At 34.4% G+C, this 19726-nt stretch overlaps 1 pseudogene; it reads left to right on the top strand.

Moving 5' to 3' along the window:
• The first annotated feature begins 5754 nt into the window (after positions 1-5754).
• LOC136218202 (probable E3 ubiquitin-protein ligase RHC1A) lies at positions 5755-8580 on the top strand (annotated as a pseudogene).
• Positions 8581-19726: the final 11146 nt, after the last annotated feature.

The raw sequence follows: 19726 nt of genomic DNA, 5'->3' as shown, positions 1-19726 counted from the left end.
AGGAAGAGGGAGAGCTCGATGAGGAGTCACCAACAAAGCCATGTCTGAGTGCTACCATTGTCATCAACTGAGGCACTTTGAATATGAATGTCCTAACTGGGATAAGGAAGCAAATTATGTAGAACTTGATGGTGAAGATGAAATGCTATTAATAGCATTTGTTGAAACAAACAATGCTAAGAAGGATGAGATATGGTTTCTGGATTCTGGATGCAGCAACCATATGTGTGGAGAGAAAGCCTAGTTTGTGTATCTTGATGAAACTTATAAGCAAACTGTGAAGCTCGGAAACAACAGTCGTATGCAGGTTATGGGAAAGGGGAGTGTACGACTATCAATTGAAGGAGTAACTCATATTGTTGTTGATGTCTACTTTGTACCAGAATTGAGAAGCAACTTGCTCAGTATTGGTCAACTTCAAGAACGTGGATTCTCTATTCTCATTCAACAAGGAGTCTGTAAAATTTTCCATACAGTAAGGGGTCTAATCATACAGAGTTGGATGAGTACAAACAGAATGTTCGCTTTGATGGCCAAGGCTGAAGGAAATACAATGAATCAATCAAGGTGTCTACAAGTATCCAGAGAAGTTGAGACGCAGCTGTGGCATCAAAGGTATGGACATTTGAATTATAAAGGGTTGAGAACTCTAAAATTTAGGAACATGAAAGGACTACCTGTATGGAATGGAGCACTGAAAACTTGCACAAGTTGTCTAGTGGGGAAGCAACACAGGGAGACTTTTCCAAAGAAAAGTCAGTGGCATGCCTCAAAAAAATTGCAGTTGGTACACTCTAACTTATGCGGCCCAATATCTCTAGACTCAAACAGCGGCAAGAAATATATCTTGACTTTCATCGATGACTATAGCAGAAAGGTTTGGGTATATTTCTTGCAAGACAAATCAGAGACCTTCACACACTTCGTGCAATTCAAGAATCAAGTAGAGAAGGAATATGGTTCGGTTATATATTGCCTACGTACCGACAAAGGGGGTGAGTTTAATTCAAATGAATTCAATTTATTCTGTAATAAAGCATGAATCACTAGACAACTTACTGCAACCTACACTCCGTAACAAAACAGAGTGGCGGAGAGAAAGAATCGAACAATAATGAATATGGTGTGATGTGTACTGGACGATAAAAAGGTCCCAAAGAAATTATGGCCTGAAGCTGCAAGGTGGACAACACATGTGCTAAATAGAAGTCCAGTCTCTATTGAAAAAGAAAGAACGACTAAAGAGATGTGGAGTGAGGTAAAACCTAATGTTAATTATTTTAGAGTTTTTGGGTGTTTAGCTTATGTACATGTCCCAGATCAAAGGCAAAAGAATCTAGATGATAAAAGTATGAGTTGCGTACTTCTTGGCATCAGTGAACATTCCAAGGCGTATAGGTTATACAATGCAGTGACACAAAAATTGATAACCAGCCGTGATGTGTTGTTTGAAGAATAAAAAGAATGGATATGGGAGAATGACAAAAATCAAGAAGATAAACTTGTTTGGGCAGATTGTGACAATGAGCCAGTTGAAAAATGGGAGAATGAAGAAGATAAGACTTCAAGTGAAGAAGAAAATGAGGCTAAAGAGTCTGATGATGTAACATCTCACTTTGTGCATTTCATTTCATATAGACATATGCATTACATGACATTGTTAGGGACATTAGAAAATAATATTGCATTTTACATGTCATTGAATATACGATAATTTATGTAGATACTAATATTAGGATAAGTGAAGGTATAGGAAATAGAATTTAAGTGTGCCTTAAAAGTATAGGGACTAAATTGAATAATCTTAAAAGTATAAGGACTAAAGTGTAATTTACTAAATTGATAATTTAAATAATAATATTATATATATTTCATATCTAATAAAATACTACTACAGTAAAACCTCTATATAGGAATACGTTTGGGACCGGACAATTTGTATAACAATTGGGAGGTTATTCTTATATAGAGTTTGGTACCCAAAAAAAAAATCAACACTTAAAGTTTATAAATTTAATAACAATAAGAACTCTCTAATTTTTATTATTCAAAGTAATTATGAAATGGGGTCGCTTGAAATTGGTTTATATACACAATGTACAATAGAATAGATTAATAAAACAAATTAATGTTTAGCATATCAAGTCTACGAGTTTTATTTCCAATACCTAAAGAATTGGAAGAGTTTTGAGTTTAGTTTCCAATACATAAAGAAAAGAGTTTTATGGGAAAATGGTAAGAATTTATAGTTAAAGTTGGAATTTGTGTGCCAACTCATATTTAATCTCAATAATTTTTTAATTTTTTAATAAATTTTGTTTAAATCCTTAATACATATATACATTATTTACATAATTATTCCTATATAGAGGTATAGTTTCTAAAGGTGGGACTTGGATTATGTATAACAATTAACATTTGGGAGGTTATTCTTATTTATAACCGGCCCAAGTTGGGACCGAAATTTTTTATAACAAATTGGAGGTTATTCTTATATAGAGTATTCCTATATAGAGGTTTTACTGTAATAAGAATAATACTAATCACAATGATAGTAAGATGAATAGTAATAATGCTTGTGATGAAAATTGTAAGATTGTAATAAAATGTGATAAGTATGGGCAAAAAGGGGAATATACTCAAGACCACTACATAATAGATGGGAAAATTACACAGAAATTCATCTTTCAAAAACTATTTACGACTATGTCAAGTCATAATTTTGGATTATGTCAAACTAGTAAAATTAGTACTTTTAATATATTTTAAGGATTAGAATTTATAAATTAGAAGTCTAGAATATATTTTCTATGGTTTATGATTTATGAATTGAAGTCTAGATTTTTTAAATCATGGTATAAAATCATAATATATAGAGAATAATGACATATTAAAAATTAAGTTTGGTGATATGACTTAGTTGTAATTTTGTACTTAATTATGATATTCATGTATTTGACCCTACATAGATTTGGAGAAGGGTTAGATGGGTTGTTCTAATCTCAAATTCTCCAGAAAATTTAGAGAGAGAAACACCTTTAAGAGTGAGAAAGTGAAGAAAAAGAGAAGAAGAAGAAGTAGGAGAAGAAGAGAAAGGTATGTTTATACACCACTTTGTACAAATTATTTCATAATTTTGGATGCTGATTTGGAGGAAGTTGAAGAAGAGAAATTTTTGATTCTATCTCTTAGGTAAACTCCAAAATTTGTTGCATGCAATTTGGTTAATTATTTTAGGAGATAAGGTATAATCTCTTAGACTAACTCTAAGTTGAATCTTATACATGAAGCTGTTTTTGTGGTATATTTTTGAAGCCTTTAAAGACTTCATTTGGAGAGGTGTTAAAAATAAGAAATGTTCATATATACCTTAATTAGTGATCTGGAAAGTTTGGTTGGTATTGTATTTGTATGTTAAGATATAACTAGGAAAGAAGTTCATATGTGCTATGTTGCCTATGTGTTGACACAGGATCAGATTATAAATTCAGTTATAAATTTTATAAAGCTTAGAAAATTCTGAATTTTGGATATAGTATACTCCTGTTTGTCTAGTTTAAGTAGAAAAGGAATCAGACCATTTGGAGTTATATCTTTTGAGTTATGAGGGATTTCGTGGAACTGGTACATACAAATTGTGATTAAAACAAGACCCAAAGAGAAATGTTGTAATAAATTATGTATACTTGGACATTCTATAAAACTTTAGTATGATATAAATATATGAGTCTAGGATAAAATAAAATTAGAATTAGTTCATTAAGATAAGTGAAAGAGGAGTTATAAGGCTTTTAAGGTTAAGAGGTCATACTAGTATAGGTACAAATATCATTTGGTGGAAACAAGTGTAATGAAGTGGAAAATAAAAAGTAACAAGTAAATAGTTTTTGGGTTTAAAGAGGGTGTAAATTATATTTAATCATATGATAAATTATATTATAGGTGCTCGTAATATTGAAGATATTCCGGAGGAGGGTACAAGCCGTCATCGAGAAAATTAGCGGCTTAGAAGTGAGTATAAACATGATGTGAAGTTAATTTTTAATTGTGTTTGTGATTTGAGAATTGTGGTGTTTGATTGGATACATATTGATGTGAATTGTTGTAATTAACTTGAATAGATATGAATTGATACGTGTTGAGTATTATTTGTGATAGTTGGATTTAAATGAGTATGTGTATATGTTAAATGTGATACGTGTTGAATATTATTTGTGATAGTTGGATTGGAATGAGGAGTATGTGTATATATTAAATGTGATTTCATTGATATAGAACATATGTACACGATTGCATGAAACATAAATGGATGACGTTGTGACATACCAGTTCAGTCACTGTTATGACTACTTGAATTTATATGGACTACTTGGACCTATACGGTCAATACTTGGACTACTTGGACATATACGGTCAGTACGTGGACTACTTGATTACATGGACCGAAACAAGATTATGTTATACCTGTTACCTGTTATTTGATCCCGGGTAGTGACTGACTGGTGGTGTCACAACATTAATAAACGGTTCATTCATTTGCATTTGTATGACTTGGGTGAGAGACTTGTTTATGTGATTATGTGTGATTGGTATTCATTGATTGTTTATATTCACTGAGTTGCGACTCATATAAATCGCTAAATGTTCCAGCTAGTTGAAGTGAAGGTTAGATTGGACTTTAGACGCTTAAAGAACTGTAGATTCCATAGATGAAAGGTCGGTCTGCTATGTTCCATCTCACACTCTCTCCTCTCATTATAAGCATGTAGAATAAGTAAACTTTTGGACTATATAAGTTTGTAAGCCGTATGTATAAGGATATATATATATATATGTATATATATATATGTATATATGTTTGATATACCTACGAGTATAAGTTGTTAATATATGCTTTTATCTAATGAATAGCTTAGTTCAAAAAAAAATTATACGTCTAGGGTGTTACAGATGAAGCTGAAACTGAAGAATCTAACACACCTCCAAGAGTTCGAAGGAAACCTGTCCACCTACAAGATTATGAGTCAGGAGAAGGACTCTCAGATGAAGAAGAGGACATGAGTAACTTTGCAATGTTTACTGCCTCTGAGGATCCAATTTTATTCGAAGAGGCGGTAAAAGATGAGAAGTGGAAGAAAGCCATGGCTTCCGAAATAGAAGCGATAAAAAAATAAGACTTGGCACTTAACAATTTTACCAGCAGGAGCAAAAGGAATTAGTGTAAGGTGGGTGTTCAAGACCAAGCTTAACGAACATGGAAAGGTGGACAACTACAAGGCACGCCTAGTAGCCAAAGGATACGCACAACAACACGATGTCGATTATAATGAAGTTTTTGCTCTGGTGGCGAGATGGGACACCATTAGGATGCTTCTTGCAGTAGCACCACAAAGGGGCTAGTGTGTTTTTCAGTTAGATGTGAAGAGTGCATTTTTGCACGGAAAGCTGAAGGAAGATGTATATGTTGATTAACCTCTAGGATATGTCAAACTGGGAGAAGAAAATAAAGTGTATAAGCTAGAAAAGGCACTCTATGGTTTGAAACAAGCACCACGTGCTTGGTACACCAAAATTGAGGCCTAATTTATCAAGGAAGGATTCCTGAAATGCAAACATGAGCACACATTATTCGTCAAAATAGAAGGAGGTAACAAAGTTTTAATTGTCAGTCTTTATGTGGATGATCTTATTTTTACTAGAAATAATTCTAACATGATTGAAAAGTTTAAATTTTTCGTGAAAAGAGAATTTGATATGACTGATTTGGGGAAGATGAAATATTTCTTGGGTGTGGAAGCCAGTCAGAAAGAAGAAGGGATTTTTATCACACAAAAGAAATATGCCGAAGAGTTGGTTGAAAGATTCAATCTTCATGAAGGAAATTTTGTCAAGAATCCTATAGTCGCGGGTGCTAAACTATCAAAGAATGGTGGAGGAATCAAAGTGGATGGCACACTGTACAAACAACTCATTAGGAGTCTTATGTACATAACTGTTACAAGGCATGATCTCATGTATGTTGTTTGCTTATTAAGCAGATTCATGGCTAATCCTTCAGAACAACATATGCGTGCAGCAAAAAGGGTTCTGCGTTACTTGAAGGGGACAAAGTCATTTGGTCTATTATACAAGAGAGGAGGAAATGATGAATTAATTGCATATACAAACAGTGATTATGTCGGTGATACTGATGACAGAAGAAGCACAAGTGGCTATGTGCTCCTTTTGAGCGGAGGGGCAGTCTCATGGGCATCTAAGAAGCAGCCAATAGTAACGCTCTCTACTACAGAAGCCGAGTTCATTGTTGCAGCTTATTGTGCGTGTCAAAGTGTATGGATGAAGAGAATTCTGTAGCATTTTGAAGTTGTGCAACCTCAGTGTACAACAATTCTATGTGACAACAGCTCAACCATCAAATTACCTAAAAATCCAGTTCTTCATGGAAGAAGTAAACATATTGATGTAAGGTTTCACTTCCTTAGAGATCTTTCTAAAGATGGAATTATTGAGCTTATTCATTGTAGAACTGAAAGGAAAATGGCAGATATCATGACTAAGCCATTGAAGCTGGAACTATTTGAGCGTCTGCGAGAAGAATTGGGAGTTCACAAAGAAGTAAACTGATTATTGACATGATCAGTTTAGGAGAGACAATGTTAGGGTTAAGTAAGCAGTTGTAACTGCTTGGAGTTTGTTTTTAATAAGTTCCTAAATTTTAGGAACCACTTCTAGTAGACTTCTTCTACTCTATTTCTCTGTTACGTAACTGACTCCATATTGTGTGGAGATTTCATGAACGTTACTTTCAGATTACTTTCAGATTGTATTTTGTATGGCTATTTAAAAGCCTTTATTCCTTAATAATATTATCGAAGTATTTTTAGAATTACTTTAGAACAACAATGATTTCATGGTAAATATCATTCTGAATAATTTTAATTTTTGAATATTTTCATTTTGAGGTCGTTAAAGGTCATATTGAGGAGGTAGTTAAAGTTGAGTAGCCACTGATATTAAAAAGTATAAAATTCAGTGGTAATAGCGTTAAAAATTGAAATCCGATGACCATAATATTAAAATGGGTAAAGTTTAATGGTGGTGGGTGTAATTTACCCAACTTTGTTGGTAAGTTTTTCATAATAAGAATTGTGTCACTTTTGCATTATTTTTAGAGACCTAAAAGCATTTTTTCAATTTTAAAAAATGTGTTTGGTAAATAAAAATTATTTGCTTTTACAATTTGTAATTTTTGGAAAAAAAAATAGTTTTAACAATAAAGGAGAAAATTTGATATTATTTTTTTTTTACGAAAATAGCATTAACTTTCAATATAATTTGTTTCAAAAAAAACTTTAAATATAATTTAGCATATACCATATTTTTTTATTTTTTTACTTTTAAAACTTGTATCATTTATTGGTTCAAAAAAAAAGCTTGTATCATTTATTTATCAAATTTATTCCCTTTCCTTATAACGGATTTTGTTGGTCACATCGATATCAAAGTGGTTCAAAAAAAACTATTATCTTATATTAAACCCGTCCGAACTGCCTAGACGCCATCTAGGTGCTTGAAATCGAGATTATGTTATGATTTTTCTGCCTAAGACTTATGAGCGTTTTTGGCCCTCTGGTTGTTGTTACTATAACAGATTAAAGATGTTGTCATGAACGTTTTTCAGTATACACATGCCGTTGTGGATATTTCACCTTATCCGGATTTTATATGTTCTAAAAAAACTCAAATATTATATGAAGTGAAATATATTTTTTAACTCAAAACTCTTACCAGAACGAATTCATATATAAATGATGAAAAACACGTAACATAAAATTTGTACTTTTTAATAATATCTGGAATTTGTACAATTTATTAATATTATTCATGACAAAAAGTATGATAAAATTACTCTTGATTAACAACAATACAATTATTTTTACACTTTATTACTAATAATAATTATGGTTAATTTTAAAAAAACTCTATAGGTTCACATTTTAGTGGAGGATTTGTGCAAGAAATCAGTGACATGGTCCAATCTAATCCATTGGATTTTTTTTGGATTGGATAATGATGATGATGATTGTGACCTGATGTTTAGACTTATGGACGCATTCTCAAGCTTATAAGAATGTGGTTAGTAGACAGAAGTCAGGACATTTGAGTGAGATCATAATCGATTCTTGAGCATAGTCCACGGTTTCGTCCTTTGTTGATTTTTGGTAGCCAAATTCCCTTTAGGTTGTCTAGAAACGATGGGTTTGAAGCTCTTTTTCTCGGGACTCTAGGAATTGCTTTGATATGAGGCAATGTTGGTGATCATTTCATAGTTCCCAGACTGGAAGAGTTATTCGAACAACTTTCATCTAATGATAGGAAAGGCCTTCCCTAGAACCAAGATCCTCTATTGATGCAATACCCACAATTAAAATCTCTTAAAGGCTTCTTCGTTCCGATTCAGACTGCCTGGTCTACAAAGATAAGTTTGAGTTGGGAAGTGATGCAAGGCAGATGCCATATAACCATATATACCATTTAGATTGCATAGTCCTTTAGCTGGTTTAGCATAACTCATGCTAGATTTCCACCATAAATCTGGAATTTCTCTAATTGAATAGGAGGAGAAGAAGAAGATGATGAAGATGAAGTATTTAAAAAATTAATTTTGAATTTTAAAAAGTAAAAAAAGACAATTGTCGCGTTAATAAAATTGACAGTATCAGACGAACATCCTTTATTTCCTAACAGAGCAAACCACAAACATTCTCTTTCTCTGAAAAATACCACAAGGACTGATATGCGGAAACGTGAAGCTATAATTTTTTTTAAATTAATCCTAATAATTAGACATAATGGTAAAAAAATTACGCTATAATTATTGAGTGAGATTAAATATGATCATAATCTGAAAAAGTAGTGTTATACCAAGCCTAATGATTTAGGATCTAATTTTAGGCTTCAAATCAAAGGGGAAGGCCATTCTTCCCTCTTTATTTTGAAGTAGTGATGTCACCACTCCAGAGACTTGGGATTTAATCCCCTAATGGGTTTAAAATGCAGTTGCATCCAACTCAAATATTGTGATTGCTTCGATGCTATGGGACAGAAAACTACCGGAAAACCAACCCAGATAAGTGAAATCCCTTTTGTCTACACATCAAATACACCCCCGTCATCAACGCCATTTGTTCCCGGTTATCTAGGCAAGAGACAGATTGAACTCATGCAACACTTTTATGAAAAATGGAAGTAAGGGCAACCTCATCCCCACGTCCAGCTAATCCTCATATGCCACTGATAACATCCGCCATAAAATATGAAGGATCAGGTTAAAAATATTCCCCCAAGGGAAGGACCAAAAAGGAGAAATGACAAGATGGGATCCGCCTCCATAGTATATATGGCGTACAGTTGGAAATATGGTGGCGCATCGTGGGTCATCCCGAGATCCGCCAAGAAGAAGGATACGGGATCCGCCCCACGTAACGACCCGACAAGATAAGGAACTAAGCTGATATACGGCGAGCTCACTATCATTAAATAAGCATTAATGATACCTTAAAGACTTTAAAAGCTCAGAGGTTAGAGTCGGAGTTAAAATACATTAAAAAGGTATTACTTTTCATTAAAGGCATCAAAAGTGGGTTATTACGGTTAACACTCAAACCTGTATAAATACCCCTATAGTACGATGTCAAAAGGTACACACTTTCCAAAAACCCTACTTGTGATTATAGTTTATTCTTTCAAGAATATTATTGATTTTAGCATCGGAGTGCCCCCGGCCGAACACAACGGCGCCTCTTAGGGACGTTATACGGTGTTGATAAATCGACGTAATATCAGCCACCATCTCGTTTAGGGCACAATGATCATTAGGATTGACCTCAGAACGACCTTCAAAACTACTTTGAGAAAGAAGTTTGTTCGAACCAGTGGCGGATCTAGGATTTTCGAATAGGGGGGCTAATTTTAGCCCAACGTTAAAAAAAAATCTTGCATATATAAAAAAGTAAAATCAAATTATACAAAATTTTAATTGTATTGATAAATAAATGCTAAAAAGTACTTGTTACATATACTATATTGTTGGAAAATGTACCTATTTTTTGACAACGGACATGCTCTCGATAGATGGCAAATCTATTCTTCGAGATCCCGAATTTTGAAAATATTGTAAAATGGCTTCATCTTCAACACTGTTAAAAGAAATATTCTCAATGTAGCACAACAAGCAATTTGTGAGAAGTTCATCTCCCATCCGGTTGCGTAAATCCGTCTTAACAATATTAAGTGCTGAAAAACATCTTTCAACAGTAGTTGTTGAAACAGGCAAGACTAATGCCAACTCTATAAGTCGATAAACTAAACGAAAAAACTCATGATATCGCATCTCCACCATCTTTTTTGCAAGCTCGCCAATATCATGAAGACCAAAGAATGCTTTATTTGATCTCATATCATAAAAGTAAAGACCAAGTTGATGGTCAAGCTCGGTTATATCACAACTAGAAAAATCATCTGAATATAACCTAGCAAGATAAAGTAGTCTCTCGTGATCAAACTTAGCAAATGAATCTAAAAGATCAAGACACGATATGCATAAAAGTAACTCAGAAGTTGATTCTACAAAATGATTGTCCATTTCTGAAATGATAGAATCAACAGCCTAACATATGTACAATTAAAAATAATTTAGAATATAATCAAGATTAATGTCATCAAGAAAATATAATTATATTATTAGATAACATAAAGAAAATCAAGTACCTTATTGAAGATATCAATACGATAATGGTGGAGATAAGTCTTTTGAAATCCATCAATAAGTTGTCTAACACGACATTGAATGGGATCTTCCATATTAGGCACAGGTATCTCTCATGCTTGACAAAATTCAGTGACTTCTTTTAACAACTTCGCCCAACCATCTTCCCTAAATGCCCTTCACCATTTGAATCATGCGCATAACACTAACTATGTCTTGATTCTTAACTTGTAAAAAGTGGGATAGTCCATTTGTAAGCCCCAATAGAAATCCCATCAACTTTCCAAGCAACACAAATTCAAAATCTCACATTTTCTTAGCCAAACTATCAGCAGTACCTCGACTTTGTTTATTAGTACCATCATTTGATACTGCTGAAAGCACTTCTATCACCGAATCCCACATGTCAAAAAGACGATTTATCGTTCTGTAGTGAGAACCCCAACGTGTATCACCTGGGCGAGTTAAATTTATTTCTTGATTCTTGCCCTTTCCTATAGAAATTTCATTGTTTTCTATTTGTTGTACTACTTTCTCATGATGCAATTGTAGAAGAGCATCCTTTCTTTTACATGAAACACCAACAATATTCACAATAATAGGAACATAATCAAAAAAGTCACTCACTGGTCGACAATCCCTTGCAGCAGCAACAACAACTAATTGAAGTTGGTGAACATAACAGTGAATATAATGTGCATGCTTGTTTTCATTTAAAATGAGTGCTTTTAATCCATGAAACTAACCAGACATATTAGAAGCCCCATCATACCCTTGACCTCTAACCCTCGTAATTGATAATCTATTCACAACAAAGAATGCATCAAGCGTTTTTTTCAAACATTGAGCAGATCTCACAAACATGCACTAATCCAAGAAACCGTTCAATCACTTCTCTATGATCATTTACAAATCTCAAAACCACAGCCATCAGCTCCTTAACTGAGCAATCTCGGGCCTCATCAATCAAAACAGTAAAGAATTTATCCCCAATCTCATTGAGAATATTTTTTTTAGTCTCTAAAGCACAAGCTTCTATAATTTCCGTTTGAATCGTATGACAAGTCAATTCATTGTTACCTGGAACATTTGATTGCATTACCTTCCTTACACCTTCATCTCGCATACAGTACCATTTGACTAGTAAAAGAAAATTGCTCGGTCGTGTTGACGATTCCGACTCATCATGTCCCCGAAATGCCACACCTGCCTCCAAAAGATATCGAATAACATGTACAACTGCAGTTAAGCTAATGCGATATTCAGCCTCCCGGACTGAACATTTTGCTACTATCATATGATCCACATTCCCCCTTTGATTTGTGTATTGATCAATCTTATTTTTAGCATAATGGCGTGAACTAGAAGCGCCTCCTTCATGCAGAACAAAGCTTGCTAAAGCTTTTTTCCAATTTTTAAAACCAATTTATGTAAAAGAATTATCCCCAAATTTGTTACCACTTGCAAACAAATAACAATGTAAACAAAATGCAGCATCTTTAGATACACTATATTCTAACCAATGAAACTTCTCAAACTATTTGTATTGAAACTTCCTTCTATTACCTTTACCAACATCAGACATCGGGAAGTCGTGACCACTAGGTTGAGAAGGGCCTTTAGCCATGTATCGTCTCCTCATTGAATCTCTCATATTAACAAGATATAAATCAATTGGTATGTGTTTTCCCGGATCACCAATAAGTTCATTTGATATTTCTGGTTCAACACGAACTCTTTTATCACTTTCTTGCTCAACCGGATTACTACCCGAGGATGATTCATTTGGATTTCTCTTTAATCTGATAACAAATTTGTCCATCTTTTGTAGTTCTACATTAAACAAAAAAAATATATGGCACAAATCAAAATCACTAAATTAAATCCTCAAATCAAAATCACTAAATTAAAGAATCTAAATTAATTCTACAAATTAAAAACACTAAATCAATAATCCAAAATCAAAACCCCTAAATTAAAGTAAAGTAACCTAAATTGAAAACCCAAAATCAAAACCTCTAAGTTAAAGAAGAACCTAAAATTAATTCCATAAACTAAAAACCCTAAACTAAAATTCCTAAATCAAAACCCTTAAATTAAAGTAAAGTAACCTAAATTAACAAGTTTAGATCACTAAATTAATTCAACAAATTATAAATTAAAAGCCCTAAATTAAAAACCCTAAATGAAAATAAATCTAATTTCATGAAAGAAATTACATATCTATGATGGTGATGGAGGCTGGCCGGAGTAATTAGAAGAAGAGAGTGGAGAAAAATGAAAAGAAAATGGTGAACATGAAATTTGGGGAGGGGAGCAGCAGCTTCTTCTTTCTTCGTAAGAAGAAGCTGCTCTCAAAATGCAAAGTGTGATGACTAGTGGAGAATTTCCGGTTAGCTTCCGTCCTTGTGGGGGCGTCGTTGGGTTCGACAGGGGGAAGCTCCGATGCCAAAGTCAGTATAGAGAATGGAGGAATAAACTGAATTGACAAAGTAGGGTGCTAGGGTTGTGAGAATGTGTGTACCTTGATAGCTTAAGATGCAAGCTATATATAGTCATGAAGTTGTAACCTTTAGTAACTAGAAAGTCTCCATTAATGCTTCATTAATGGCGGTTACTGGTTTCCTTTAAGTATGTCCGTTAGCTCATTAATAGCTCATTAATTGCCTTTATTGAGGAATCGGCTCAGCTGTTCAGCTGGCGGATCGAAGGGTGATGGCGAATCTAACGTAGGTTTGACTACGGATCTCGTGTGGCGGAGTCTCGGTGATCCGCCCATCGGATGTCTTTGCTTGATACGCCATGGCCTTCTTTGACCGGTTCGATACGCGGTCGTTTGGGTAAATATCTCATTTGATCCCTTGGATAATATCCCGATGTTATCAAAGTGGCTTTAAAGCCACTTTGCGCAGGGATTAGAGATCCCCCTCCGCCCCCCCTCCCCCCCCCCCCCAACCAATCTCTTTTTTTTATTATTAATTTGGCCCTCCCAAAACAACGTCGTTTTGGGTTAGGGCCAAATTAAAAAAAAAAATAAAAGAGATCGGGGACCTTCTGATCTCTTCTATTTTAATTTGGCCCCAATCCAAAACGACATCGTTTTGGGAGGGCCAAATTAATAAAAAAAACAGCCCAGTCCAAGTGGGCTGGGCTGTATCTTCGATTCATCTCCTTCTCCACAGAGTAGGGCGGTGCCCTAAATCCCTGATGCAGTGCAGGGAGGGCGGCGGCTGGGGGGATAATATTTAGCCCTCCCTAATTACTCCATGGCAGCGCCGGCACCGGGGGGGCTGGAGCCCCCCGGGTGCCGGGCTGCCTCCGCCTCTGGTTCGAACAACTTTCAAAGTCCCACTGGAAGAATAGAACGACGAAAATAACTCTCAAAATCCCACTGAAAAACATAAATTACGCCACTCTCTAAAAACAAATAAAAAAGGGCTTGAGAAGCATAATAAGAAGTTCAAAGATTTAAAGAGAAACAAACAAAGCCAACAAAAACATTTAGACGGCCTATTTATAACCGATCGTGGAAGGCCAATCATTGTTCATCTTTATCATGCCAACAATAAATAAGAGCGATTAACGCTTTGAAAAAGGAGCCATGCATTCATGCAAAACCATTATTGCGTTAGACACACATTAGAGACGTGTCTAGAAAAATACCGTTAAAATCATCATTTTGCTAATCCATAATCGCAAAACATGTGACTGGAACTCTATACCCCGCAGCCGGTTTGCGCCTGCAATCCCTGAGACATAAAGGCAATAAAAGCGAAAGATATGTTTCCTTCACATAGGCTTGCACCTAGTGTCTCACTGTGCTGTACAAAAAGGGGGAACTTTTGATAAAGCATATGGGCACTAAAGCCCATCAATGACGCTTTATGAAGGACTTAAGCCCACTATTAATGGTGTCGATGATACGGTAACAAACTAAAGAGAAGTCGTCCAAGAAAATTTACTCTATTAATGTTTGCGGATAATTAATGGGGCACTATTGAAATAAGAAGAAAGATTTGCATATGGTTTTCATTGACTTGGAGAAGGCATATGATAAGGTACCAATGGAAGTACTTTGGTGGGCCTTAATAAGGAAATGCATTTCGCGAAAATATATTGACATCATAAAGGACATGTATGAGGGAGCATGCACGAGTGTACGTACGAGTGTTGGGAAGACTGAAGAGTTTCCTATTACGATTGGAGTGCATCAAGGTTTTGCACTAAGCCCATTTCTTTTTGCCGTCGTTATGGATGAACTAATGAGTTCACTTCAAGATGGTATACCATGGTGCATGTTGTTTGCAGATGATATTATATTGGTTGATGAGACGAAAGAAGGCGTGGAGAGGAAGTTGGAACTATAGAGACAAACTTTAGAATCTAGAGGCTTTAAGTTAAGCCGAAGTAAGACAACATATTTGGAGTGTAAGTTTAGCGACGATAGAAGTAGGGAGACAGGGACAATCACCCTAAATGGGAGAGTTGTTCAGGCCTCGGATTACTTCCGGTATTTAGGATCTATTATCCAAACGGATGGAGAAGTAGATGGAGATGTTGCTCATAGGATTAAATCTGGTTGGGCGAAGTGGAAGAGTGTTATGGGTTTCCTTTGTGACCCTGACATGCCTAATAGATTGAAGGGAAAATTCTACCGCACGGCAATCAGACCAGCATTGTTATATGGTGCGGAATGTTGGGCAGTGAAACACTGTCACATTCATAAGATGTCGGTGGCGGAGATATGTATGTTGAGATGGATGTGTGGTCATACGAGAAAGGATCGGGTGAGTAATGAAATAATTAGGACAAAAGTAGGGGTTACATCTATTGAGAATAAAATGAGAGAAAATCAACTAAGGTGGTTTGGCCATGTAAGACGAAGAGCGCTTGATGCGCCGGTTAGGAGGACTGGAGAGTGGCAAATGGATGTAGTGCTTAGGGGTAAGGGAAGACCTAAGCAAACTTGGAGGAGGGTGATCGAGAGTGATATGAGTTTATTGGGGATTGAGAAAAATATGGTAGTGGATAGGACATAGTGGAGGGAGAGAATTTGTGTCGCTGACATGACTTGATTTCTTCATGGTTCATGTTAGCCGATCCCGAATCATTTCGGGACTAAGGCTTTGTTGTTGTTGTAATGTTTGCGGATAATATTTACGAATGACAAAGAAGTCACCTAAATGCAATTGAGGCAACAAGAAAGCTGAAATTTAGAAAAGCTGATGTTTAGAAAATTCAAACCGTAAAAACCAAAAACATAATAGTAAAGGAATATTTTTTACATACCCAAAGGGAAATCTTGGTACAACACTTTAACTGTGCATAAGGAGAACACAAGCAAGAGAAGACACGAGATTGAAGGGAATGCAACAAGAGCATGAATGAAAGGAATGAAGCAAGATGAAGACACGAGCAAGCGAGTGATAGTTTTAGGGCTCGCACTAGAGGAAAAATGACCTTCAGTGACGCTTAATTAGCGATGATTTCTTTAACCATCCGTCACCAAAAGTCATTAGGATCGGTTCTTTCAAACAACTGACTCCAGTGATGCCTTATTACCACTGTCATTTTAGTAGACCGACGCAAAGACCATCATTTTAGTGAACAAGTTAGGGATTTTGGGACTTTCGTGCGAGCTGTACATAAGAAGAAAGTAAGGTTTTAATTGAAATTTACATATAAATTAACGCGGTTTTAAACATTAGCATCAGTTTATATTAAAGCCTCACCCTAATGTATCATTAGGGTTGGTTGTTTACTAGACACCAACCCAATGTTAATTATTAGTGTCGGTCAACAGTCGAAGACCGACACTAAAGCCAATATAAATATTCCGCGTGCATATGAGGGTCTTTGTCGTCGGTTTTTGAATTTGACCGAGCTAATAATTTAACAATAGCGTCGGTCAAAAGTCTAAGACCAACGATCGGCTTTCAGCATCAGTTTATAATTAAAGACCAACGTTGATAACTTTTTTAATTAGGTATTGCGATAGCCTTTTTCAAATTGACATAAATAAAGATATTTGCATCGACCGATGCAAATAAAGCGTCACTAATGTAAATTTTTCCAGGTGGTGAATTTCAATCCTTGTGTAAATATTTTTCGTGATTATGATATTAATCATAAAGTTTAAGTCCCTATACTTGTGAGTCTAATAATTGTGTTGAATGTAAGCATCATTATATTGTTGAAACAAGTCTTGCTTTAATGAACCTGTTGTTTTATATGTAGTTGAATTTCTCCTTTTGTTTGTACAGAAACTTGTGTAATTACAATACAATACAATACACAGGTCTCAATAAGAGTTCACAATTATAATATTATAGTTATCAAAGAATTATTTGACCTTAAAAGGTAAAGTTGAATAACAGTTTTATATTATTATTTCTCATACACTAGCATGAACAATCGAAACATATCTGTACATAGGGCTAGCTACCTTATCACATATTGAAAGTTTAAGAATAAATGATGGTGTTGTAAGAATTTGAATTCTCAAGCAAGCTTTTGGTGTAAGAGATTTTATCAAGAAACCACTTAACATATCCAATATAAGCTTTTGATTCTAATGAACGACATCCATCTGATACGCCAATAAGACAAATAAAATCAATCTTTAATTTTGTGACAATATTCAATAATTGGAATGTAGTAAAAACGCCAAATTATGTAGTAAGTTATATTATGATCAAATATGTTTATGTATCTCATAACTTCAATAAACCATAAGCAGAATTCGTGGGTAGGGTAGAGTTTTAAATTAGTAGCCAGCTGTGTGTGTCCTCTTAATTAGCATTAATCTATGTTGGTCAATCACTTAAACCATTCAACAAAAACTTGTACGGATAAGAACTCATTTGTTTTGCTTCACCTAGCTAGCTAGCACTAACTTCTTTAACTACAATATTTGACTCATGAAATAAAGAGAAAAGTTGCATATACAGTATTATTATAATTAGGGCTCTAAAACGAATACAAATTAAGGGGTTTAGTCTTACAAAATTGTAGGGTTTTGCTCCCTAATGTCGGCCACATAGAAAATTAGTTGAAAGTGTGTGAGTGTGATGTAGTTTCATGGAGCAACAGGCAAGGATTTGTTATGTATTGGACGTCTTCTTGTAACACGACGATAATCCATCGTAAGAAACTCTGATGCCTCCATCCATTCTTTGCTTTCTTTTTCTCTTTTCTCATATACTTTCCCTGCATCTATTCATTTTTTTAATCATTAAATCATTTTGCACCATATGCTTTAAGAAGGTCTTATCTTCCAATTTGCTTAAGTGATTTATTGACCCCTTGACAGTGGTAGAACAATAAAAGATTTTGAACAAGTTTAAATATATGCACTTTATATAAATTTAGGAGACGAATGAATGAATCATTGTAAACAAGTTCAGAATACTAATAAATCACTATGTACAATCAATAACAACCATCCTCATATTTGATTTTGTTTGAACTAGTCATGTGTAATTTAAATTCAAACTATTTTTTTCTTAACCACAATACATCTATAAGTTACAGATATCTCAATGAAAGCACACTACAATGTTTTCATGGTAGAGGACTAACAATTCTGAATCTCTTATCTCCTCTTTCTTTTTTCTTCTGCCTTTCTCGGCATCTATGTTTTCATTGAGATATCTGTAATTTTAGAGGTAAATAATAAGATGTTTTCAAAGTATAAGAGAATATGGTTGTCTACAGAGAGCTATAGATGCATTAAGCCCTTTCTTTAACGTAGAAATGAAGTTTATAGGACTAGGTAGAATTCTGTGATACCTGCCATGTCCGGAGCAAAAGCCTGAGTGGCATCATCTTTAATCGTTACACTCACAGAAGATGTCATGAGCTTCCTTGGAAGAGTATTAACTATGCTACTACCTGCCTCATATTTCACTAATACAATTACTTACTGCATTAATTAATTTTAAGTAAGAAAAATTAAGAAATGATGCTTAAAATGTTACCTTGTGAATGTGAAGATGAATATTGATTCTGAAGTTGCTTATAACTAACACAAGGTGTTAGCATCATAGAAAATAAAATGAACAAAACTAAAAGCTCCATGTTTTTTCTAATACTCACTTTTTGCATGGAAACTAAGGCTTACTTATACTACTCCAACACCTGGTTAATTAACTTATTAAATACTCTTGAGACACAAAGCACAAAATAAAGAGTTCCAAAAAACTTGTGTAGTTTTTTCTTACTTTTTAGGAGACTTCACACAATTTGAGTTGGGTTTTTTTGTCACCTACTGTATTAATTAGTAGGACCCTTAAGCTTATTGTGTTACCCATTTATTTTGCATATCCCCACCCCATCATACCCAAATCAATATATTCTGTTCAGATTAAACAACTATATCAGATATAATCTTAATTTGTTTACTTTTCAATGGATAATTACCTTGTTAATGGATGCAACGCCAGCTCATTTCTCTTTATTTGTGCAAATTTAGAAGCTGCTGTTGCATGTTTCATTTCTCTTTACTAGGAAAGTCAGAATTATATGACTCACTTTCAGGTTTATGACTCACCACTTTTTATTAGTTTTCATTGGAAGTTGGTAGCTATATACAGTAAAACCTCTATATAGGAATACGTTTGGGACCAGATAATTTGTATAACAATTGGGAGGTTATTCTTATATAGAGTTTGGTACCCAAAAAAAAAAATCAACACTTAAAGTTTATAAATTTAACAACAATAAGAACTCTCTAATTGGAAGAGTTTTGAGTTTAGTTTAATAAAACAAATTAATGTTTAGCATATCAAGTCTACGAGTTTTATTTCCAATACCTAAAGAATTGGAAGAGTTTTGAGTTTAGTTTCCAATACATAAAGAAAAGAGTTTTATGGGAAAATGGTAAGAATTTATAGTTAAAGTTGGAATTTGTGTGCTAACTCATATTTAATCTCAATAATTTTTAAATTTTTTAATAAA

This window comes from Euphorbia lathyris, chromosome 1 (genome assembly GCF_963576675.1).
Source record: "Euphorbia lathyris chromosome 1, ddEupLath1.1, whole genome shotgun sequence".
NCBI classification, from domain to species: domain Eukaryota; kingdom Viridiplantae; phylum Streptophyta; class Magnoliopsida; order Malpighiales; family Euphorbiaceae; genus Euphorbia; species Euphorbia lathyris.
This window is presented reverse-complemented; position numbering and strand designations above follow the sequence as displayed.